Here is a 24,712-nt window from a genome sequence, read left to right on the forward strand (position 1 = left end):
TAAGGGTAAGGAGCTAAGGGAAGTTTGGCTTCCCCTAAGGGAGTAAATGGAAGCCAAAGGAAAGTTCTGGAGATCTCAGCTTAGCCTGCATCTGGGAAGAGGGGACCCAAGGTGAAGGAAGGGCCGTGGGTAAAGCGAGCAACATGTCTTTGAAAGCTCATGTACTGGGCAAGAAGAGGGAAAGCTCAGAAACAGGCCTGAGACACAAGCTTGGGCTTTGGGCAGGATGCCATAGTCAGAACACTGGTGTTCCTACACAGGTCTGTGTTGAAATCCTAACCCTCAGTAAGGCGTGGGAATGTTTGCCTATAATCCCAGTTCTTGGGAGGCTGAGACAGGAAGATTGCAGGTTTGAGACCAGCATTAGCAACTTAGGAAGACTATCAGTAACCCAATGAGATCGTTTCTAAACAAAACAATATAAAGGTTAGGGAAGAATAAATAAAAAATAAATAAATAATAAATAAATAAATAAAAAGGTTGGGGAAGTAGAACGCTTTAAATTCAATCCTCAGCAACACACACACACACACACACACACACACACACACACGCCCAACCTCCAAGGCGATGGTCTTAGGAGATGGGTCTTTGGGGAGATGCCTAGACCATAAGGCTGGAGTCCTTGTGAATGGGATTAGCATCCTTATAAAGAAGGCAGAGGGAGTTCGCTCTCCACTTCCCTTGGACACAGCCAAACAACACCATCTATGAGAAACCAGGCCCCAGCCAGACACTCTATCTGCCGCCTCCTTGATCTTGGACTTCCTGACTCCAGAACCCTGGAGAAATAAACATCTATTATTAGAAACCACTCACTCCGCTTATGGAATTTTGTTATAGCAGCTCAGATGCACTGAGATATGGGGACACCTCACTTACTTCTTTCTCCCACTCTTTAAAACTCACAGAGCATATTGTGAGATACAATAGAAGCATTTTTGGTCCAGCAGCCAGTGACAGAGCCAGTTTTAAAACCCTAGTTCTCCACTCACTTTAACTTCGGGCCTCAGGATGATGAAGGGGCTGGGCCAAATGTTCCGGAACATTCTGAGTCCATGGTGACAAGTAGAAACACCGTATTATCCTTAACACAATGTGTATGCCAATTTGGCATTCATTTCCAGCTTTCATTTATTGATCACTCTAAGCTTTGAAGGGGATGGAACAAAAGAGTTTGAGTTCATCCAAGGAAACACAGCCCAAACTTGAAACACTACCCACAGCAAGTAGTGGATAGTGTTTCAAAAGACAGTAAGCCTGCAAAAGCACCACACTGCCTTAACCAAAGGTTGCTCAAACGCATATATGGGTTCCCCAATTTATGTGGCACTAGGAACTGTGACATTTCTAACAATGTCAGAAAAGCAATATGGGGTCCCCAGTTTATGTGGTACTAGAAAGTATCAGATAAGTGATATGAGTTACTTAATCTTAAAAGTGCTAAATACAAGCAGCAGAAGGCTTCATCTCCACTTCATTTTATCAACTGTCTGGCACCGTGGGATCAAGAAGGCATTTGTAGAGGAGTCCTTTCAGCGGCCTCCTGTCTGGAAAGGAGAGACACCTCACTGGCCCTCCATCACCCGCCATGGCTGGGCCACCACTCCGTTCTAGGACACACTTCATATGAGTGAATTTATTTGCATCAGCCTACAAGTCACTTCCAAAATAAAAATGTTTGGCTCACAATCTGTTCCTACCAATCTGGAAAGGGCAGGGCCACCCACGCTTGCCTTTAGCATGTCCTTAAAGCTCCTCTTTCCTCCTCCCCTTGCCGCCCCACAGGTTGCCATCTGCCCCGTTTAGTTCTCTGTTGTCCCCAGAAAGTCAAGAGTTGACCTTTAACAGACACTTGGCTACCTGCAAACACTTCTTTAATCATACTGGAAACAAACGCGAATACTTTTACTTATTGGGTCCAAACACCTTGACGTTGACCCACCCAGACAATTAGCCAAACTGGATGATTTCCCCTGTCTGATGGCTCCAGAAGGATATCTCAGCTCTTTATCTTGCTTCATTACGTAGATGGTGCTACAACAGAACGTGGTCACAAAGTATCATGACCACACAGGAGGTAGCAGGCTGGCTGGGGAGGGGCAGAACCTAGTCTTGAGACATGGCGGTTATGACTAGGAGAAGCAAACCCAGCAGTGATGGTGCCTGTACCTGATAGGGTGCCAGCTGTATGCAACTTGCTGGGTAATCTATTTCTACTCAAAATGGACAGGATATTCAGCATTTTCTATCTGCAGCAAAAAGGCAGGGTCAAAAAGTAAAGCCAGGTGCCATGCTGCTACAGTTTAGTTGTGGTTTGTCCCCCAAAGATTCGTGTGCTAGAAGCTTGGTTACCAGTGTGGTGGTGTTAAGGCATGGAGCCTCTAAGAGGCAGGGCCTAGTGGAAAGTAACTGGGTCTGGGTCATGGGTGCTCCTCCCCTATGAATGGATTTAGGCTGGCCTCACAGAGTGGGGCTGGTCTCACTGGAGTTAGCTCTCTGGAGGGCAGATTATTATAAAGTAAGGCCATTACCTATGTTTGGTCTCTTGTGCATGAAGCCATTTCCCTTTCCTCATCAACAGGCATTGAAGCAGCCAAGAGGTTCTTGCAAAAACATTGGTACCATGCTGCTTGGACCCTTCAGCTACCAGATTCATGAGCCAAGTAAACCTCTTTATAAGTTGGCCAACTTTGGGCATTTCATTATAGAAATGCAAAATGGAAAAATATATTTTTATAGATAACACTCAGTAGAGGAGAACAAATCCTTAGAAATACAGCACAAGCTTTGTGTAATTACAGATAAGTAAGTCAGAAAATGTTCTTCAGTTGGTATAAAAGCCCCAATACGGAAGAATGATGTCACCATCTCGGTATAGACTGATGTGGGATGTCAAAGAGGAGATGTAAAATATAAAGAGTCAACATAAGAGACTTACCATGTACAAGAAAAGATATTATCCTAACAATGTTTTGGCAACTTGATGAGGAATTCAAAGTTAACCCCGGAGCGGTTCTATTTTACAACTACAGCTAATAGACATTGTGGTGAGGTTGTCTCAAAAGGACACGTGCATTTGGGACTTTCCAGCTCCCTTGGGCTCTGCGTAATTGGGCAGTGTGTATCAGATGAGAAATATATGCACCATTTGACCCAATGATTTCATGTCTAGCTCTCTACCCTAAGGAAATAATGAGACAGGATACCAGAGGAGTATATGCAGAATGTTTAAAACAGTGAAAATTTGGAAACAAGAAAAATATCCAACAATCGGGAGATTGGTTTTTAAAGGCCTGGTACTTCCACAAAATGGAAACTATATATAGTAAACAAGTGCGTAGACTTTTTTACTAACATATGCTCACAATAAATTGTTAAGTGAAAAATAGGTTATAACACAATCTGCAGGCTATGCTTTCATTTTTATATAAAAAAATTGGCATGTCCATATGTATCTGTAATGACATTTTTTAGCATTAACACTATTGATGGTTAGTGAGATAATTAGTATTATGGCTTTAAAAATCTTGTTTGCGTCTAGTTAATAAAGATTTCATATAAATGAAAAAATGGTTCTGGATGGACTCTCCATACTTATAGAATGTTCCTCAATATGGCTTATTCCTCTGATATCTCATACAGGTGCAACCCTGAAAATCAGTCCTTCCTTATAGAATGATCCTCAATATGGCTTGCTCCTGTGATGTACCATACAGGTGAAGCCCTGAAAAATCACGCCCACAAATATTAACAGATAGCATTAAAAATGCTAACAATTACAGCAAAATCAGAAGTCTAGCTACTTGATTGCTCTGACAAATAATCATATAAAAATCTTTTCATGCCTACCTGCATTTTTCATGTTTTATTTGGGATACCAGAATTCTTTCCCAAAGCATACATAAGTTCCATGTACCCCACAGACCTCCTCACCTGGTATCTGCAGTACTCTACGTGTTTCTCCGTTACTTAAACTCATCTGAGCCAACTACAGAAGGAATTACTAGTCAAACATCTCTTCAGGTGCATTATGGTGTTGGAAATCTTGAACCACCAGTTGTTAGGGTTAATGGTGGTAACGTCTCAGAAGGGAAATTGTAGTTAAAGAAAACAGCAGTCATTCAGTCACCCCTCCTACATTTGGGGTGCCCTGACTACATTTGATGGTGCCCTGACTAGTGACCATCTGATATAGGCCTGAATACTTCCTCTGCTCCTTGTCCCTCAACCCAACTTCTCCTTAAATAATCAGTGCTATTTTTAGACAGTATATGAATGGATGAATGAGGGATCCTGATATTATAGGGTTGTAATATAATAAAGAATAAATATGTGGTCTTTGTTCTAAGTAACTGGCACATGGCTCCTTAAAAATCTTTAGAATCGCCGGGCATGGTGGTGCACGCTTGTAATCCCCACACTTGGGAGACGGAGACAGGAGGATCATGCAGGTTCAAAGCCAGCCACGCTGGCTTAAGAGACCCTGTTTCCACATTAAAAAAAAAAAAAGTATAAATAGGTGGTCTGGGAGTGTAGCCCGTGGTAGTGTAGCTGGAGGTAGAAGGGCTTCCAGGAACCCCAGTACCACCACCCAAAAAAAAAAATCTTTAGAATCTAATAGTAGTGATGAGCATTGTTACCTTGGACATGATTAAGTGTGTTTCTATGCTAATGAGATGGCTAGGCTGGAGGTCCCCATATAGCTTCAGGACTGGGCTGGTCATCTGAAAGACCAAGGGGTGAGTAGAACTTTCAGCCCTACTCCAGTTCTTCAGGGCAAGGAGAAGGGCTGAATACTGAGTTGGTCACCAATGACCAATTATTTAATCAGCCATTCTAACAGAATGAAAACTCCATAAAATGCCCTAAACAATGAGCTTTGAGAGGATTTCACATTGGTAAGCACACTGAGGTATGGGAGGGGGTTGCACCCAAAAGACAAGGAAGCTCTGCACCCTTTCCCCACATCGTGTTCTGTGTGTCTCCCATTGGTGTTCCTGAGCGGTATTCTTTCTAATAAACCAATAAGCACAAGTAAAATGTTTCTCAATCTGTTCTGTGAGCTATTCTGGTGAATTCTGGATCATGAGGAGGGGCATCATGGGAATATCCTAGGTTTATGGCCTGTCAGTCAGAGGGATCAGAGACAGCTTAGGGCTTGAGACTGGCATCTGAAGTGTGGGTTGATTGTAGGATTTAGTGAGCCCTGGGCTTGTGAGATCTGATGCTAACTCTGGGGATATACTGTTTAAATTAAATTGAGTTGTAGAACACCCTAGACACTATGCATTTGGAGTCAGGAGAGTAGTGAGTAAAAAGAACTGAAGGGTTAAACACACAGTCTCCAAACACACCTTCCCTAGTGCAAATACACTACTCATATGATCAAAGGCATTTAGGAGCTACTTTCTAATCTTATCACCTATGGCTTTATGAGAAAGAATTAGCAAACATACTTGTGGGTATGCACTAGTGTTAGCACCCTAATTTGCAAAGTCAGGATAAAAAATAAATAAATCTAGGCTCAGTAGGCTGGCAGTCCCACAGCAATGCAATTTCAAGAATGCCCACAGTCACCATTGTCCCAGGCACTTTGCTGAGCATTTCACACACCTCTTGCCTTAATTCTATCCAAAACTGTATCAGGTAGATGATATTGTCTCTGTTTAACAAAATAACTAACTCAGAGAGGCTAATTAATTTATCTGAAGTCATACAGCTAGTGGGTAATGGAATAGGAATTTCTGCTTGGGTCTTTCTGAGTATAAGAGATACCCTTCTAACTGCTGGACAACACTGGCTCCCACACGCTATTTTGTGCAAAGTATTTCATAATGAGAATACTCCAGTGTACTGCAAAAGGATGCATATTCTCAAGGTCAACCCATCTTTCCCACGTTCGCTGTCATCATTCAAAGTTATTTCCTACAAGCCTGCAGATGTGTGGCTTCCCTTTAGATCTGGCCACAAAATTTATGTGTCTCAGTGCAAAAGGAAAACACAAAGTCCCTTGTTTCTAAAAATTTCAACATGGTAAGAGCCAAGCATTAAAAAAAGAAAAGGCCCAAGTCACATGCCTGTGAAGCCAGCCCTACTTCCAAGTGTTCCTGTGTTTATGCTTAAATAACCTTAGACTGTCTTGAAGAAGAAACCAGCAGTCCGTAGGGTAGGGAAGTCATCCACTGACCTCTTCAACTACTTTCATCTATGTATTCAATAAATATCCTGTGAGCCAAGGACATGAGAACCTCAAAAGCTTATTTGAAATGCCACCCAAGGAGACACCAAAGCCACATCTGGACAGAATCATGATTTTTCTGCTCTCTGAAAATGGACATGCTTTCTTCTCATTTGCCGGTCTCAGCAGCTTAGTTCAAAGGTGAAGAGGAAGGTCCTCTTCAGACAGACGTAAGGACAGACAAATGGACCAATCCCAGACTCCTGAGGGGAAGTGTCCTTTAACAAACACACCACATTTTTCATGCCTACTTTAATTTTGTGGCCAATTAGGTTGAAATACAAGCTGAACTTCGGGGCAGGTGGTTGGTCGTTTTGAAAAGAATATCTGTTTTCACACTTCCATTCTTGCGTTGTTTATCCTGGGGCCTTTCCAACCTTTTTCAAAATGTTCTCTTTAATCCCTCAAGTACCTTTTCCTCCTGCTTTAAAAGGCCTCTCTTCTAGCCCATGGTCGCCTTAAAAAGTTTGTCAACAACCCAGACAAAACCAGTTTGGACATACCTGAGTTCCACAACCAGCAACTCTTGCTCCATCCCTGCTTCTGAGTCCCAGGGAAGAGCCAGAAGGATGAGGACAAGCCCGAGGAAAAGATCCCAGGACTACAGGGTGAGGGTACTGAGGACTCTCTTCCAACCTTGCTTGGTCCAGGTGTCCCGGTGTGGCCCTGGCCCCCAGCGCTCTCGGGTCCTCTTGCTGATTGAACAACTCCAGGTGGCTTGGAATGTAAATAATCAAAGCGCTGGGCTTCCCGCCTTACAAATCCAGGCAACAGCTGGCGCGGGCCTGGGAAAGGGCGACTCACCCTCTGTCTCTTGTTTCAGAGCAGCAGGAAAATCCCTATTGCCCAGCAGCTGGCCGACGTGTGGCTCCGCTGCGCCCCCTGCTGGAAGAACTGGTTATGCCCTTCTGAACACTGAGCAAACCTGTTGTGAGATCTGCAGTTATCAGCCTGGAAACCCTTGGAGAGTCTTCGAAGGGACAGGGAAAGAAAAGGCATAAATCCAAAATCTGTGTATTCGGATTTTGAATTTTGTGCCAAAGGAAATTGACCATACAGAATTGATTTACAGAATTGATGCTACTTTCCCTTCAAAAGCAGTAGTCTTAGTGCCCTGGTTCTACATCTAGGAGAAATCTAGCATTCACCGTAGGCTGATGAGGACAGTTCAGTTGGGACCGTCCTGAAGCTCAGGGAGGGGGTCTCATGCCCTGGCCCTTGGTCCCGTCATAGGACGTGTGCTGGAAAGGGCCTCTGAGTCCAAAAAAAAGATGCTTGACATCGTTTTATTCTTATCCCAACAGGGTTCAACAGTACCCCTCCCAAACGTGTCTAATCATCAGAAAACCACAGAAAAGGACTTCATTTCCACAAAAATAAAAGTATTATTTTATTTAAGTTATCAGAAAATATACATACCAACTACATTTTTTTCTAGACATGTAGGAAGCCACAGTATGGGGGTTCTACTGAAAATGATTAAATGCACTAAGAATTTTTTTATAGTAAAAAGCAACAATCTAATAAAAATGTTGTCAGCTTTTGGCAACTTTTCTTTTTCTAAATCAGTTTTATAAGCAGTTAAACTGTCAAGCCCTGGATTTTATTCATCAATGGGATATAAAAGTTGTGTTTGACTTAGATCCCTTCTTTGTATAAGAATATCAAATGCATTCTAGCTTCTCCTTATTTGCTTTTACAAAGAACCAAGAGAAGAATAAAGAGACATGATTCCAGGAGGAAACAGGCAGTCTTGGGAAAGATGCCGGGTCCAAAGATAGTCATCTGATGGATTACACTTCACTGTATTTTAAAAGAACTGCAGGTAGAGCTTGTCATCTTTCCCAGACAGTAGAATAGAGACAGGATGGATTATGACAATCACAGTTTTGGCCTCATAAGATGAGCTGCTAGCCAGGCATGGTGGTGCAGGCCTGGTAATCCCAGTACTTGGGAAGCTGAGATAGATTTGCGGCCAGTATCAGCAACTTAGCAAGGCCCTCACAATTTAGTGAGACACTGTTTCAAAATAAAAAAATAAAACAAGGCTGGGGATATTATCTTGGAGATAGAATGCCCCTGGATTCAATTCCCAGTACCAAAAGAAGAAAAGAAAAAAAGCTTCTGCCTAGATAATTATTCTTATAACCTACTTGAACCTATTAACTGCTAGAAATTTAAAAAGCTGGTGATTGGCTGGTGACCACCAGGGCCTAAGAAAGATGACCCTGTCTCAGGAGCAAGAGGATGTATTTCCTCAGCCTTGTCCCACTTGCCCACTTGAATCCGTTCCCTTCTGCCCTCTCTGTGCCCTTGCACATCTCTTCCCCAAAGTAAACACTTCAATTACACTAACATACCTCATGACATTGATAGTAAGCGGAGTCGCAAGGAAATTAAAGTAGTTCTGATCCTCCGAGAGATACCAAGATAGTGAGCAAACAGACGCAAAAGACTATCACAGTGAAGTGCTGAGCGAGAAGTCTGAACAAAGTGCAACGGGGACAGATTTCCTAGAAGAGGCTCAGCTCAATGTCACCTCTTCTGAGACTCCATCACTACTTCCCCCGACATGTGTGTGGATGAGCATCCGATGGATGAATGCTTATTGAGTGCACTGTGTTGGGAGCTAGGAGGATCTGATGATGAACTAGTCCTCAATGTGCTCACATTACAATGAGGAAAGGGTTATATATATAAAGATAAAATATTTAAAAGTTGTCATTGGTGCAGTGAAGGAAGCAAATAAGAGGAATGAGATAGGACTAAAAACAGAATAAAGACTAAGAATAATCTATCTTAGATGGAGTGAGAAGAGAGGACTTCTCTGGGAAATGACATTTAAGCTGAGAACCAGAGGATGCTCCCAGATGAGAAAGTATCAGCCATCTGAAGAATGGCGGGAGATGGAGAGAAGGAAATGGTCCAGAAAAGAGAATGAGCCCTAAGGTGGGCAAGACCATGGGGTACTTGAAGAACTGAAAGGGGGGAGCCATGCAGCTTCCAGGAGAGCAATGACAGTTGCCTGTGTGAATGTGATGCCGGTGACACCAAAGAGAAAGGGCCAGACAGAAGGAACCGTTTGGAGGGAGAACTAAGTAAGCTGGGACCGATAGCAAAGAAAAAGTCAGGAACAATATCTATATTTCTGACTTTGAATATCTAGATGATGGCAGGGCTATACCGAGATGGGGAATTTTAAAAGGGAGGAGGGATGCAGGAGGAAAAAATCAAGAGTTTTATGGCGACTTGGTGATCTCCAGATGTCCATGCATTGCACAAATGAAGACAAAGATCAATCTATAGGATACCAATCTGAAGGTGAAAGGAAGACCTGAGATAAAAATGCACATCTGAGAGCTATCAGGATAGATGCCATGTGTAAACGCCCAGGAAGGGATCCAACGAGAATGCTGAGTCCAAAAGGAGGTGAGAAGACTAAGTCTGAGGAAGTTCACAAGCTGCATAGCAACACAAAGAAAGGGTTAAAGGGAAAAAGAGAATCCAGCTACGGAGACAAAGGATAACTATAGGAGGTAAAAATTTAAAAATAGCAACCAGCTGTGCATAGTGGTGCATGCCCATAATCTCTGAACTCTGGAGGCTGAGACATGAGGATCACAGGCTCAGGATCATCCCCAGCAATATAATGAAACTCTCAGCAACCTAGCAAGACCTGCTTCAAGACAAAAAATAAAATAAAAATAAAAAAGGGAGCCGGGCGTGGTGGCGCACGCTTGTAATCCCCGCGCTTGGGAGGCGGAGACAGGAGGATCATGCAGGTTCAAAGCCAGCCGCGCTGGCTTTAAGAGACCCTGTTTCCAAATAAAAATATAAAATAGGTTTGGGAGTGTAGCCCTAAGGTAGAAGGGCTTCCAGGAACCCCAGTACCACCAATAAATAAATAAATAAAATGAATAAATAAATAAAAAAGGGCTGGGAGAATAGCTCGGAGGCAGGATGCCTCTAAGTTCAATCCTCAGTACCCCCCCCCAAAAAAAAGAAAAGAAAAGAATGGAATGAGGGAGCAGAGGGAAGGAAGGAAGGACGGAAAGAAGGAAACAGCAAACATACTCAACTCTATCTTGCTGACCGATGAGGCTAAAAAGAATGAGTAGCTAGTCTGCCCCTTTACAGATAATCAGAATTGATGGTGTTGATCTAGGGATCCGATCTGGGCAAGTAAGTGATCTTTCCTTCCCTCTCCTTCTGAATTGTTCTTCCCAATACATAGGGTCAAAGAGAAAGACTGCAGGAAGCTTTGGACACGTATCTCAGAGCCACCCTGCCCTCCCCTGCGGGAACCTCCAAAGCAAAGGGTGAAAAGGAGTGAATCACCTCTGCTTCTAGTTCCTTCCTTCATCAGCATCTTCCACAGAGTGCCCAAGACTCACTGTCACGAACCAAGCCTTTCCCTTAGCATATGAACCTGCTTGGGTCACACACACTCTAAAACCAAGACAAATGAACTGAAATATAATCCTGCTACCCCGGTACCTAATTTCCTATTCTATCCTCTCCTCAACCACCACCCTTAGGAAATGTTTCCATTTATTTTCTCTCTACTCATTCTCAACATACACCAAAATAGTGACAGAAACCATCATTTTGCTGATCCTGTGCTGGCAATAGCCAGTCGTGATTTTGCAAATGATTGGCCCAATGGCCACTCTGCAGTATTTGCATTATTGTTTGTTGTTTGTTTGGTTGGTTTTTGCAGTACTGGGAGGGTGAGAAGAGGGAAAGGTTGAAACAGCCACAACAAAGGCCACAGCCCACCTGTGAGCAGTTTTCCTGAGTCTAAATATCTATTTGTTATAGGAAATAATAGCTTTTTATTACTAAAAACAGGTGAAGAAAGAAGAAAAAAGCAATTTTAATGACACTTTGGTTAGTTTGCTTGACCTTCTATTCCTCTACAATCGAGCCTCTTGAACTGAGTTGTGTTAATAAAAACACAGTGATAATCAGAGATAATCTCAGAAAGTAGCACCAAGCAAGGAGAGCAAATGAAGGGAAATAAGTCTAGAGATATGTCCACCAGACTTTGGATTAGGTACAAAAGTATCCTTCCATTCTGAACATACCTTAATATTTACCAATGAAACAGAGCAGAGAAATGTCAATATATAACCACCTTTGGCCAGAGGTTAACAGAACTCGCCTGACTTCTTAGGGAAATTCCAAAAAGGGGTCATCCCGATCACTGCCTACTTTCCCCAGTGTGAGAACTTCATGGGAGATAGTACTGGTAGTATTATAAAAAAACTGCTGCTATGAACACTGGAAATATCAATAATAGTTATTGTCTGGTTCACATGCATTTATCAATTGTTCTTTATGGCCCCTCCACTGAACTTACCACTCTAGACAGAAATCAGACTAATGAAACCAGAGTTTACCTCCTTCACAAAGGCAGAAATGTCAGATAACCCTCTTCCCATTGGCCCAGCCATCCTCAGAAGCACTGGAGCAGAGAGAAGGGCTTCCATCATCTGCCCTTGCTGGCTGTGTGGGTCATAGCTAAACCGGAGGAAGTTACATCCCCTGTAAGACTCCACTGCCTCTTTTACTTTCTCCCTACTACATTCTCCTTTTAAGGCTTCATTCATTCACACTCATGCATTCCTCACACTTATATAATAGATCTCTAAAATCAATTCTCCTAACTGAGCTTTTGTATCCTTTAACCAACAAGGTGTAGCATTTTATTAAGGATAGTAACCTTGTGGATATTCAGACTCAAGAAAACTGTGTTGGTTATTTCATTGTCTCTCTAACACCTGAATTTGGGGTCTATGGTGCCTGCTGTGGAAGGCTGCTCTAAATCCCAAGTTCCACAGAAGGATTCACTGGCTTAGCTGCCGGGGCTGCTGAGAAGTGACAGCTCTTAACTACATCACTCCCCCAAAGCTGCCCTGTTTCACTCAGAGGCAGGGCCTCTGCCCTGGCAGACCTGCAATCAATGGCTGGGGAGTGCACAGGTGCGATGACCACGCATCTCTCCTCAACTGGGTACGTTCTGAAGTGCCATTTTTGCTCCCGATCTTCTCGCGGGTGGGCTGTGGCCTTCGTTGTGGCTGTTTCAACCTCTCCCTCTTCTCACCCTCCCTTCCTTCTCTCTTTCATAGGAATTTAGGCTGAGAGCATAAACCTTCAATAAACGTCATGCACACAAGTCTCCAATCTCAGAGACGGTTTCCTGGGACGAACTAGCAACAGGGTCCCAAACCCAATGTGTTCATATCTGAAAAAAAAAAAAAAAGAATTCAAATCTGAATGTTCTCAAACTAATAGATAACTGCCTACAGATGACTAGTTCATCATTTGAAATGTTAGCAATTAATCACGATTGGAAAACCAATGATCCCTTCAGTGATAGGATTCCATTACACATGCCGGCTGATTGATGGCTGAATTCCAGAAAAACTGTGGAAATAGATTCGGCCTATGATTCCATCACCCTCCAATTTGTTCTTAGAAATTAGTCCAATATTTATTCTTGACACCTTTTTCTAGACCATATGTTACATGTAAATATAAAAAATACCAGCAGAACCAAGCCTGCAGGGTACATCAGTCCCTTTATACTGTCTGAGCGCTGTCAGTTGATACCCATCCATGTCACCCCTAACAAGTTTATCCAGCTGTGTGCTGCTCATGTTGACTTTGCTCCACTTTCCCAATAAAGCTGGCTATCAGACCCCAACTGCCTTCTAAGTAAAGACTGAGATTAAAAAATAAAAACAAAAAGAAGCCAGGCATGGTGGCACATGCTTGTAATCTCAGCATTTGGGAGGCTGAGATGGGAGGATCGTGGTTTGTGGACAGCCTCAGCTACTTAGTGAGGCTCTCTGCAACTCAGTGAGACCCTGTTTCAAAAATAAAGAATAAAAAAATGGGCAGGGGGTGTGTCTCAGAGGTCAAATGTCCCTGGGCTCCATCCCCAGACCTGCAAAAAAATAAAATAAAATAAAATAAAATAAATAATAAAAAATAGGCAAAAAGAGTTTGGTCTGTAACCATTGGCTTTCCCCATACCTGGAAGAGAAGAATGCTTCCCTTCTTTATCAGCCTTCTTTTCCTTTGTCTCCCTTCATGCACTGCTACTCCTTCTATTTGAAATTCTCTGGTTTGAAGTCTATAAACTGGGCTATGAAAATCATCCCAAGTCAACTAAACTTACTTCCACCTTATTTTTAAAGTGGGCATTTACTTTTCAATGCCCAACTTCCACTCAAAGATAACGTTCTTTCTGGAATCATTGCTGCCCTTCTTACAGCCTCTTACTAACATCATATTCTGTTCTCTTCAGGGACCCTTGGCTATCTTGCTTTCTCTAATCAAAATGGCTGGAGATGCCCACTGGAGCAAAAACAAAGCACAAAAGAAAAAGTAAAGGGAGTGCCGGGCATGGTGGCGCACGCTTGTAATTCCAGCACTTGGGAGGCTGAGACAGGAGGATTGCACAGTTCAAACCCAGCCTCAAGCCAGACGTGGTGGTGCATGCTTGTAATCCCCGCGCTTGGGAGGCTGAGACAGGAGGATCACACAGGTTCGAAGCCAGCCTCAGCTACTTAGTGAGGCTCTCAGCAACTTAGTGAGACCCTGTTTCCAAATAAAATATAAAATTGGTCTGGGAGTGTAGCCCAGAGGTAGAAAGCCTCTGGGTTCCACCCCCAGTACCAAAAAAAAAAAAAAAGAAAAGAAAAAAAGAAAAAAAAATCCCAGCCTCAGCTACTTAGTGAGGCTGTCAGCAACTTAGTGAGCCCCTGTTTCCAAATAAAATATAAAATAGGTCTGAGAGTATAGCCCGGAGGTAGAAAGCCCCTGGGTTCCATGCCCAGTATCACACACACACAAAAAAAAAGGGGAGTTGTGGATGTTTAAGGAAACATGGACTAACTGCAAAATGTAGACAGCCGTAGAATTAGATTGATACACCATAGAATTAGAGGACAAAGAAGCAGGGGGCTCAGAGCACGTGATCAAAATTTGACTAAGTGTCCATTTCTCCATCTGAAAAGTACTCAAAATGTGTGTTCCACAGGCGCGTTGCCAAGGACTGAACGAAGACACGTATGTATAGTCACACAAAGTAGGATTAAGTTCAAATGAAGAGTCCTATTTATATTTGTGTATGATGATAACCATGAACAATATGGCAATTGTATATGGCAATTGTCTCAGTATTACCAAGTTATGAATTTGTAGGAGAAACTCTTTTTTCTTATTTATTTATTTATTTATTTATTTATTTATTTGAAGTACTGGGGATGGAACCCAGTGGCATTCTACCTCCAAGCTACTCTCCTAGCCCTATTTTTATTCTTTATGTTGAAACAGGGTCTCACTGAGTTGCAAAGGGCCTATCTAAGTAGCTGAGGCTGTCCGTGAACCATCATCTTGTCTCAGCCTCCCAAATCCTGGGATTACAAGCACGTGTGCCTCCATGTTTGGCTCAGAGGAACTCTTTTTAATCAGAAAAGAATGGAATAAACTGGGTGTGGTGACGCACACTTGTAATCCCAGCATTTAGGAGGCTGAGACAGGAGGATCTCTGTTCGTGGACAGCCTCTGCTACTACTTAGTAAGGCCCTTTGCAACTCATTGAGACCCTGTTTCAAAAGAAAGAATAAAACATAGGGCTTGGGGTGTAGCTCAAAGGTAGAATACCCCCTGGGTTCCATCCCCAGTACCGCAAAAAAAAAAAAAAAAAAAAAAAGAATGGAATGCTGTGGGAATCATGACTCCCTAAGCACTTCCAAAGTTTGACTTTTACTGCCTTCTCTGGGGGGTGGGGGGAATCAGCAAACTGTGCTGCTCTTTAAGATATACCAAAGTGTGCCAGTGAAGGATTTCTTCCTCATTTCAAAAAGTAATCCTTAGGTCATCACTATTTACATCTCCTGCAAAATAACCAACATCAGCTCCGCTCCTAGACAGTCAGGGCTAATAGCTGTTTTAGGAGAATGGGTAAGTTAAACCACAACCCTAAAAAAAGAAAACACACTTGAAGCCTGCAAAAGAAGTTCCAGGGGCTGCTAAATGCTCAGTCACATTTGCCACTAAGATGTCTATACCCAAGACTCAGTATTCCAAAGATTGGTCCAGACCTGGGCTGCATCACTGCATCAAGATGAGACAAGGCTATTAGCTTCTAGACGATCAGTAATTACAAAGTGTTTTCAATTAAGAACAACCCAGAGCACAGCTAAAGGGTATACCAAAAAGAAGACAAGAGATTTTTTTAAATGGCTGAATTATGTTTTAGCACATAGAAATGGGGTTTTGAGAAAGTACTCATATCCAAAACTGCTAGACAGTGGTATGCCCTAAGGAGAGAAGCCAAGCTCTCAGTCTCTCAATATCTGCCTTGGGAAGGTAACAGGAGTGGAGTGCTCCCACAAAGACTGTGCCAAACCTGAAAGACACACACCTTGCTTCAGGGCACAGCCATTTCACCCTTGCCCTGCAGAACCAATAGGTGTGGTTCCTGGTAAGAGGCATGGCTACCTGAGCCAGGATCCCTGAATTTAGAACCTGACTTTGCACTCACTGTGAAATCTTGGGTAAGTTACTTCATCAAGTCTGACTCGGCTTCTATATCTGTAAAATGGGACTAATAATAACCCCTGCTATTTCATATTGCTGCAGGAGTTAAATTAATGTACACCTACAAAGGGCCTTAAAAAATTCTGGGCTGTCATTACTCAATAAATATTATCCAGACAAAAGGGTAGATTCTTTGTCATGAGATCTCCCGATTTTTAACATAAGCCAGAATCAAGATTTTTTTTTAGAGGAAAATATTTTTAAGTTAATCAAATCATTCAAACATTTTCAAAATTCTCTATGAGATAAAAAAAAATCAGTCAACAGGTGCCCAACAATGTACATCCAACGCTGTTGGAGGAGCAAGGCTTGGGCAGGGCAAACAGATCAGCAGGTCTCAGCCTCTGTCAACAATTCTGGGGCACTAAGAGCACGGTAGTGGGGGTCACGGGTGGCAAGAGCACAGGATGGCTATGCCAGATTACAAACAGCAAGTGACAGGTGGCCCCTCTGGCCAAATGCAAGAGAAGAAAGTCCTCTCCACAAGGTAAATGAAGCCTTTAATATGGGAGGTAGCGAGAGGACACTGTCTACATCTTTTGTCCCCAAGGACTCCATTCAAGGTCTTTAATGTTTGGCAGTGCCCATCCTTGAAGGGACCAGGAATGACACAGACCCTCCAAAGTAGAGTCCATTTCCTCCCTTCCATTTTCAAAGGCCAGTCCCTGCCCAGCAAGTCTGTAATCCAAAGCAGCTGCCCAAATTGCCCAAAACACCAGTCATTCAGCAGACAGAGGTTAGAGCTGCTTGTCTAAGTGAGATATTAAATAAATAAAAAAGAAAAATAAGTAAATATCAACACTATTGAGAAACAACCTTTAAAAATAAAAATTAAAAAACCACTAAGGAAAGGAGCCATTTTTTTATTCTCTTTAGCAGTTGAGGAATCTACCCTTTTTTCTCCAGGAATTCTGCTGGTCCACTGTCTTTTCTGCCTTTACTTCAAGCCAACCAGACAGGTTTATAACAAGATGCCAGCCCATCTGCCTCCAATCAATGATGGGGCACGTGGAGATGGAGCAATGAGATATTTTTAAACATTCTCTTAATTAATTCATTCCAAGGACTTGGCGCTTGGAGTATTGCAGGGTGAGGGGCGGGCAGAGGGAAGAGAGAGCAAGCTCACAATCCTGGTAAATAAAGAGATTTGACATAATCTGGATTCTAAAATCCTTCCTCCAAAGCATCCTGCCTGCCCCCAACAAGCTGTTAAGGGCAGGAAAGCGAAGACTACAAGCAAGGCCACGTCTGACATTCATTAGATATATTTTTTTAGACAAGTTCTTGAAATGCAAACAAAACTAAATTTTATTTTGAGAATGATGCTTCTGCCTTCTAGTGCCAGAGGATTTTAAAGTCTTTGTGTTTTATTAGATTAAAATAATTATAGCAGGTGACTGAAATGAAGAGGAGATTTAGTTCATTCCCAGGGGCAAGCCAACCCAATGGGGAGAAAATTCAATTCGAAAAACAATTTAGTTTGCCTTTAAAAGGAGGAAAATCAGGCATGTGGGCATTGTGTGATACAGCCATGGGGAAGGGGGGAGAGGGTTTTCACTGAAATCAACCTGTGTTGAGCTTTAAACTGTGAAAAAACTTTCCAGTTCTGGAAATATAAGGTTCATGGCACATTGGCCCAGAAATCTCACACTTTGCTATTAAATATTGCCTGTTTTTGCAGTGAAAGCATCACCTCTTAAGGGCTTTCCTTCATCTGACACATCCCTCCAGAGCAAAGCCAAGAGGAGAGAACACCTGATTGTGTTGCAGACACGAGGAAAAGAAATGACCTTTGGTTCTAACACACAGGTTTGTGTTTTTGTTTTTAATAACCTGGTGTTTCCACTTGATAAATTTCCACCTGGATTTACAAATTATTTCTTGAGAATTAAGCTTTTACCTGCTCATGAGACTGTCTTAGTAAATGTGAAATGGCTTTCTTGTAGCGCTGCTAATGTCTTTTACCCAAGGAAGCCAATTTCTATATTCTTTAAAATGAGAAATGAAATTCCAAGGAATCCTGGGACATGCAATATGCAAACCCCTCTAGACCCAAAGCCCCACGCCCTCTACTCACCCCCAATAAGTCTACTCCATGGGGTCTTCTTCCAGCTGACCACAACTCCATTCCCCAGGGAGGGGGGAGAAAGCAGTTGTCACATTTTGTTCTTGTTTGCTTGAAATAATAAATTTTGGGAAATCTCCCTTGTCAGGTTTTTTTTTTTTTTTCTTGCTGTCATTCAATTTTCTGTTTCACTTATTCTCTAAATCAAACTGAAACCCAACCCCTCACGATTGGCTTTCGCCCTGACCCTGAGGCTCCTGGGAGCTGATCAGGAGACAGATCCCTGATATAAGTGGTGACCTAGCTGTCCCCCAACCCTAAGAATATACTTCTAAAATATCTGCCTCTTCAGCATCTGGACACTCCACTCTGACCCAGTCAATAAAGGACACTAGCCTGGCTGCCACCAACTACTTATAATCTCTTTCCAATTTGGGTCAGAGTCCTAAAAGCCATCTCAGTAATTCTAACCATGACTGGGGACTCAAAAAAAAAAAAAAGATATACTATCTAGTTAGACCATGCTTTGTAGGAAAGCACTTCTCAGTGCCTGGGAACTACCAAAGAGTTGCCATTCCTTTTTATAGAAACCGGATGCTAGTAAACTCAATCGCAAATACTCAGAAACCTCAAATAACCAGATAGTGGTGAGTGTGATCTGCAAATGGCAAAGAGCAAGTGCACACGTTATAAAGAGAATGTTCTAAAAGGTATCTTGCAGGGAATGTACATGAAGATCTGAGAGAAAGCCAGCGCTCTTCTGCACAGACATGCCTGGCACACTCTTCACTGAAAACATTTGAAGATGATTATTTCCAGATGATAGTGCCAAAGGTCTGCCATGTTGCCATGTTCTGGAATCTTCTTGGAGAGATGACATTAATATTCTTTGTAGTTTTAGTCTATGTCTATTTTTATTGGACTGCCTACCTCATAGAGCTTTTGGAAGACTCAAAAGTGATGGTGTGTGAATGAGCTTTGAGAGTGAAGTGCTAAACAAACATGTCAACGTTGCTTCTAATAATTCTTTAAAAACTGGTAATCAACATATGTTGTTGATGTCAACTACGTCACCTAAATGCTAACCAGAATGGTCAGTGTACCATATGACCACATTTTTCCCAACATTCTGGATTAGAATCCAATACATTGAAAGCATATAATTATACTGTTATTTTCACATCCTCAGTAATATATGTTTCAAGGAAACGGCTTTAATATTATTAGGGGGCAAAGGCTAAGAAAGGAGATCAGCCTGGGAATTCTTCCTACATTTTCCTTTATAAATAAAGGCATGCTAACGCGAGATATCAGAAAGTGCAAAAGAATCTCATCAACCCTCATGAACAATCTTGTACTAAGAAGTTCTCCACTGAAGCCAGCCTGCTATAAGCAAAATTGCTTATGTCTCTGTGTCACCTGTTCTCCCCATCCCCGAAGGGCCTAGGATGTATGGGCTACTCAACAAGGACTTGGTACATGCTTCTGGAGGTAAACAAAGTGGTTTTGAAAATGTGTTAGCTACTGCTTTCTTTTCTCTGCTCTTTCTTTTTTTCTTTCTTTCTTTATGACTGGAGATTGAACCCAGGACCATTCTACCTCTGGACTACACCCACAATCTGATTTTTATTTTTTATTTTGAAACACATGATCTCACTAAGTTGCTTAGGCTGGTCTTGAACCTGCAATTCCTTTGTCTCAGCCTCCCAAGTACTAGGATTATAGGAGTGTGCCACCATGTCCAGCTACTGCTAATGCCTTAAATAATAATGGATCATGAATATCCTTCTATATTGTTTCCCAGCCTTTTAGATATTTTCAACTCCTTCATCTCTTAAAGACAGTTCTTTAACTACATACAATGTACATAGCTGGCATTAATTTAATGTGTGCCTTCTTTAAGTACTAAAAATCATTTCTGTTATATACTTAATGTCCACTCTTTTGGCAGCTCTCGTTTAGGACACATATGAGATAAACACACTTAGTTTGAGGACTTTTGTTGGTGTCTTTCCCTTCACCTTCTCTACCTGGCTGTGAATGTAGGAAGGGAGTGGGAAGCAAGATCTGAAAGACTATCATCATCCGTCTTTTTCACAAATGTTTTCCAACCTAGCTTTAGCTTTAAAAAGCAAAGTAAGTCTAGCAAGGCCCTGAAGGCAGCCAGAAATACCTTTATATCTCTTCTAATGTAAAATCCTTTTAAATTAAACACAAGCAGGCACTGATGTTGAGCCATATGGTCTCTTAATATTTAATTCTAAAGAGCTGTTTTAGCATAAGATACCACCCTTCTTGTCCACAGGTGTCTTGCTGGAGCATCTTTTTGGTGAAACAACAATCAAAAAGGTCCACACTGCTAAGCTGTTGGGGGAGGGGAAGAAAGAAGAAATCTCACACCACTACAAGATGCCAAACCCCTTTGGAGAAACTCCAGGGGATAGAAAAACTATATTTCATCCCTTGGACATTGACAGTTTCAGAAATATTTTCCCATTTTGGTGTCAAGAGATCTGCCTTTGAACACCAGGGATCCATTCCCCCAAAAATAAGCCTGCTGAGTTGATTACAGAAACTCTGGAAAGTGTCAACACCAAGGACTCTCCTCTGAAGCCTAGAGAAGCCCCAGATCATTTATTTTCACATGACTGGGTTCAGTGATCACTTGCAAGGGGCTAGTACCAGTTTCCAAATTAGCCCAAAGGCCGAGTCCCCAAGTAGTATTTTTATCCCTCCTTGGGTTCTAGCAAGCCTGAAAAGTTTCCTGGGAGATAGGGACGCAGGACCCTTCTTTTGACATCTTGAGTATTCAAGGGATCCTTTGCACCTTCGCAGTCCCATCTCTCCCTTACTAAAGACAGTTGTCCTTACTTATCACCGGGAGATTTCTCCGTGCCACCTGCAGCCTCAGGAGGCCAGAGGCGACTCCTGGACCACCGGCAGAATAGAGAATCCAACCCAAGTCCGGAAACAGTCTGTGCCCAAAACCACAGGTTTTCCCGCCTCTTCCCGGGAAGCACCCAAATCTTTTCCATCCTTTCTTAGAGCTGGCCAGGGAGATTCCGCCATTCAGGGGCTAGGAGCATCCTATGGGACCCAGCACCTGCAAATATGCGGTTCCAGGCGCGCGCTAGTCCTCGCCCCGCCCCGCCCCCCGACCGGGGTCCCAGCCCATTCATTCCAGGCGTTCGCCACCTTCGGGCTTGCCCGCTGCTCTCGCCCGTCGCTTCCTCCTGCAGGGTTTGCACACCCCGTGGCCAATCCTTTATTGCTTTTGTATCTCAAAAGTGACCTCGGGAGGATTTTTTCGTTCATACTTTTTTTCACCCGGCCATCGCACCCTATCCCTTTAATCAAAACAACCCTGTCTCTCTGACATCCTCAACGGGTTAACCAGCATGCTCCACAAGAGAAAATCAATCCCCTCCGCACCAGCCCACCACCCCACCTCCAGCCAAGCCACCGCTCCGCCGCCGTCTCCGAGGCCCGTCACCGAGGTCTCCCGGTCCCCATCCCGGATAGGGGGCCGCCACCCCGCGCGGGCACGGAGAAAAGCCCTCTCACCCGTCGGTGGATGCCATGGTCTGAGGAACGCCCCCTCCTCTTCGGCACTGTCCGGCAGGCAGCGGTGAGCGACCGCGGGAGAGCGCGGGCACCCGGGCGAGCGCGAGAGAGTGGCGGGGAGCGGTATTTAAGGGGGAGCCTCTCCCCGCCCTTCCCCCCTCCCGGGTAAGCCCTTTAGCGCCTCAACGCGCGCAGGAGGCTCCAGCGGGCGCTAATCCACGTCCCAGCTCTCCACCGCGCGCGTCCCCCTCCGCCCGTCGCGGCTGCGCTCGCTGGGCGCAGGGATGGGAGGGTGCTTTCCGAAGGACTGCGCGGTCCCCGGCTGCAGGCGGGCGCGCACCGGCTTTGGGGCCGCCGCCACCTGTGCTTTGCTGCCGGGCAGGCGGGAGCGGCGAGTATCGGGCACCCGGAGCGGCGGCAGGGGGAGGACCGCGAGTGTGAGCGTGCGTGCGCGCGTGTGCGGTGTGTGCGCGCTGGAGGCGGTGGAGGCTGCTGCGCCCTGGCTCCGCGCCGGCCGGGGAGGGATTGCAAGGTTTAGCCCCGCCGGAGCTGGGGATTTGCAGGCGATCCCTCTCTATTTTCGTCGAGAGCTGACATCACCCGCGCCGCTGCCTCGGGCGACTCCTTTAACCGCCGCCCCCGCCCCCACCCCCCAACTCTGGACGCAGTCCCTCCTCCGCCATCCCGCCCCCTAGCCTCTCTCCATAAATTAGCCAAATAAGAAAAGAGTCCCCGCCGGTCGTCCGGGAAGGCTTGGACAGTCTGTGGCAGGAGCCCAGGATCCAAGCAGTAGCTATTGTTTGTCCTCAAGCCCGCGTGGCCCCGGGTCACCCTGCTCTGGACCAAGCGCAGGGGACAGCGCGGAGACCCCAGATGCCCCTCTGTCTCCAGCCCCTGGAGTATACTCGACGCTCCCCCTTACGCCCCGGCACACCTGCTCCGGCTCATATGCACCCCTAAACCTTCACCCCTCACAGACTGGATCATCCACCCTCGTCCTCCCACGTCTAATGGTACCGAACCCCATAGAACCAGAGCCCAAGCACACAGGTCTTGCAGCCGAAACTCCGCGCAGCTGCGCTCCCTCCCCCGTCGGCGGCCGAATAAATCTCTGCCTCTCAATTATTCATCGAGATTAATATTAATGCAACTCCCTGGGGGAGGCGGGCGGGGTGCATAGGAGGCCATAGTTATTGTTTCATTTTAACGGAAAGATGTTGGCTGGGGGACACGGGTGCCAAGAGATGGCTAGAGGCTGGGCGCGCGTTTCCACCCACTCTCCCTGCTAGCAGCAGGTTTCTGAGCCCCGGGGGCGGCGCACAGAGACAGATGGGCTTGCACGGGGGAGGGAGGGTCCAAGTCTCCTGCCCAGCTTTGCATAATAATGAGACTCGTGCAGCTTGTATTATCCCTGAGACTCTCACGGGGCAGACACAGCTCTGCCACCTGCAGGCCCAGCGGCGGCGGGGAAGGCAAAGGCTCACTTTCCTCTGCTGGGCAGTGAGACCCAAACAACCCCTTTTGCGCGGCCGCGGTGAGAATTAAACAGACTCTTGGTGAGAAAGAGATTTGCAACGTGTAGAGGGGCTTGGGAGAGGTCAGCAGTGTATGCTTGCAGCTCGGGACCTGCCAGGCTCCACCGGGGTAGATCTCAAACTCTGCCCATCAGGTGGGAGGCACTCTTAGGCTCTGTGTTGAACCCTGTCACAAGATGGCAGGTGGGGCGCCTCCTGGAAACTCTAGCAGCCTGGCTGCAGTACCTTTTGGCGCCAGGTTCTGTTGTTGTCCGGCCGCCTGAGTTTTTCACCTTTTCTTCCAGCAACCTCATCTGGGACAAATTCCTCAACTTCATTTTATCTCATCTGCAAAATGGGGGTATCATCTCCTACTGTTCAGTGCGAAGAGAAGGAACTAAATGAAACGTAGGCGACATGTAAGATCTTAGAGTCTGGCACCCAGGAAACTTCATAAAAATGTTTGGTTAATTCTAAAGGTTGTTGGAGGATAATTTTCTTGTGCAAAACACCCAAAGGATGAATAGGGAGCTGAAAGATATAACAAGAAGGGGGAGGGGTAACAAAAGCTAAAAATAAATTTCCCCTTTCCTCTTCCCAAAGTCTAGGATCAAACATCTTCCTCATCTTGTCTACCCCTTCTCTCTCTCTCTCTCTCTCTCTCTCTCTCTCTCTCTCTCTCTCTCTCTCTCTCTCTTTCTCTCCATATATATATTCGCCGCGGACAGACTCAGCTACTTAGTGAGGCCTTCTGCTACTCAGTGAGACCCTGTTTCAAAGTAAAGAATAAAAATTAGGACAGGGGGGTGTAGCTAGGAGGTCAAATGCCTCTGGGTTCCATCCCAAGACCTAGAGAAAGAAAAAACATTGAGTACTTTCCTCTTCAGAAAAATGAGTTATTGTTTAATCTGGTGAAGTGCGTTTCTTAAAAGAAATCTGAATATGGAAAACTGGCTTCTGGCAGGCTGGTTATTATGCTTGACGTTGCCTTCTCTAAACCCTGTGGATGTGTCTTTGAATCTCAAGTTGTCACGTGCACAACCTGTCAGTCTCTCTTCACCATTTAGGGATTTCCCTTCCCTTTCTGCTGAGGTGGCATTTGGAGAACAAAGCCACGAGGATCTCTCCCAAGGCCAGATATTAATGACGCCAGCAGCACTGTCCTGTCCCCAGCAGCCTCTTTATTTTTTATTGTAATTCTACATCATAGTGAGATTCAAAGTGATGCCAGCAATGTGTACACACATCTCTCGGTGCATTTCCCTCCCCCAATCTCTCTTCCCCCTCCCCCCCCAACACACTAGTGAACTGATAGTGTTACATTCATATAAGAACGTAACAAGCCGGGCGTGGTGGCGCACGCTTGTAATCCCTGCGCTTGGGAGGCGGAGACAGGAGGATCCCGCAGGTTCAAAGCCAGCCCCGCTGGCTTAAGAGACCCTGTTTCCAAAAATAAAAATAGGTCTGGGAGTGTAGCCCGGAGGGAGAAGGGCTTCCAGGAACCCCAGTACCACCTAATAATAATAATAATAATAATAATAATAATAATAATGATGATGATGATGTAACATGCTGGGCGTGGTGGCGCACACTTGGAAACTCAGCATTCAGGAGGCTCAAACCAGAGGATCGGGGTTCGGGGACAGCCCCAGCTACTTAGCCAGGCCCTTCACGACTCAGTAAGACCCTGTTTCAAAAATAAAAAGGGTATTT

The 24,712-nt window shown here is 44.6% G+C and overlaps 1 protein-coding gene across 1 annotated transcript in view; it reads right to left on the reverse strand.

Annotated features, from left to right (window-relative positions):
- Positions 1-22,082, reverse strand: part of SLC1A2 (solute carrier family 1 member 2) — a gene marked incomplete at its 3' end in the record, with an annotated part of 144,885 nt that extends 122,803 nt beyond the window's left edge. The window contains exon 1 of the mRNA XM_080695578.1: positions 21,847-22,082. The remainder of the gene's footprint in view (positions 1-21,846) is intronic.
- Between the last annotated feature and the right edge of the window lie 2,630 nt (positions 22,083-24,712).

Source organism: Muscardinus avellanarius, assembly GCF_963383645.1.
Source record: "Muscardinus avellanarius genome assembly, chromosome: 1".
Lineage (NCBI taxonomy): Eukaryota > Metazoa > Chordata > Mammalia > Rodentia > Gliridae > Muscardinus > Muscardinus avellanarius.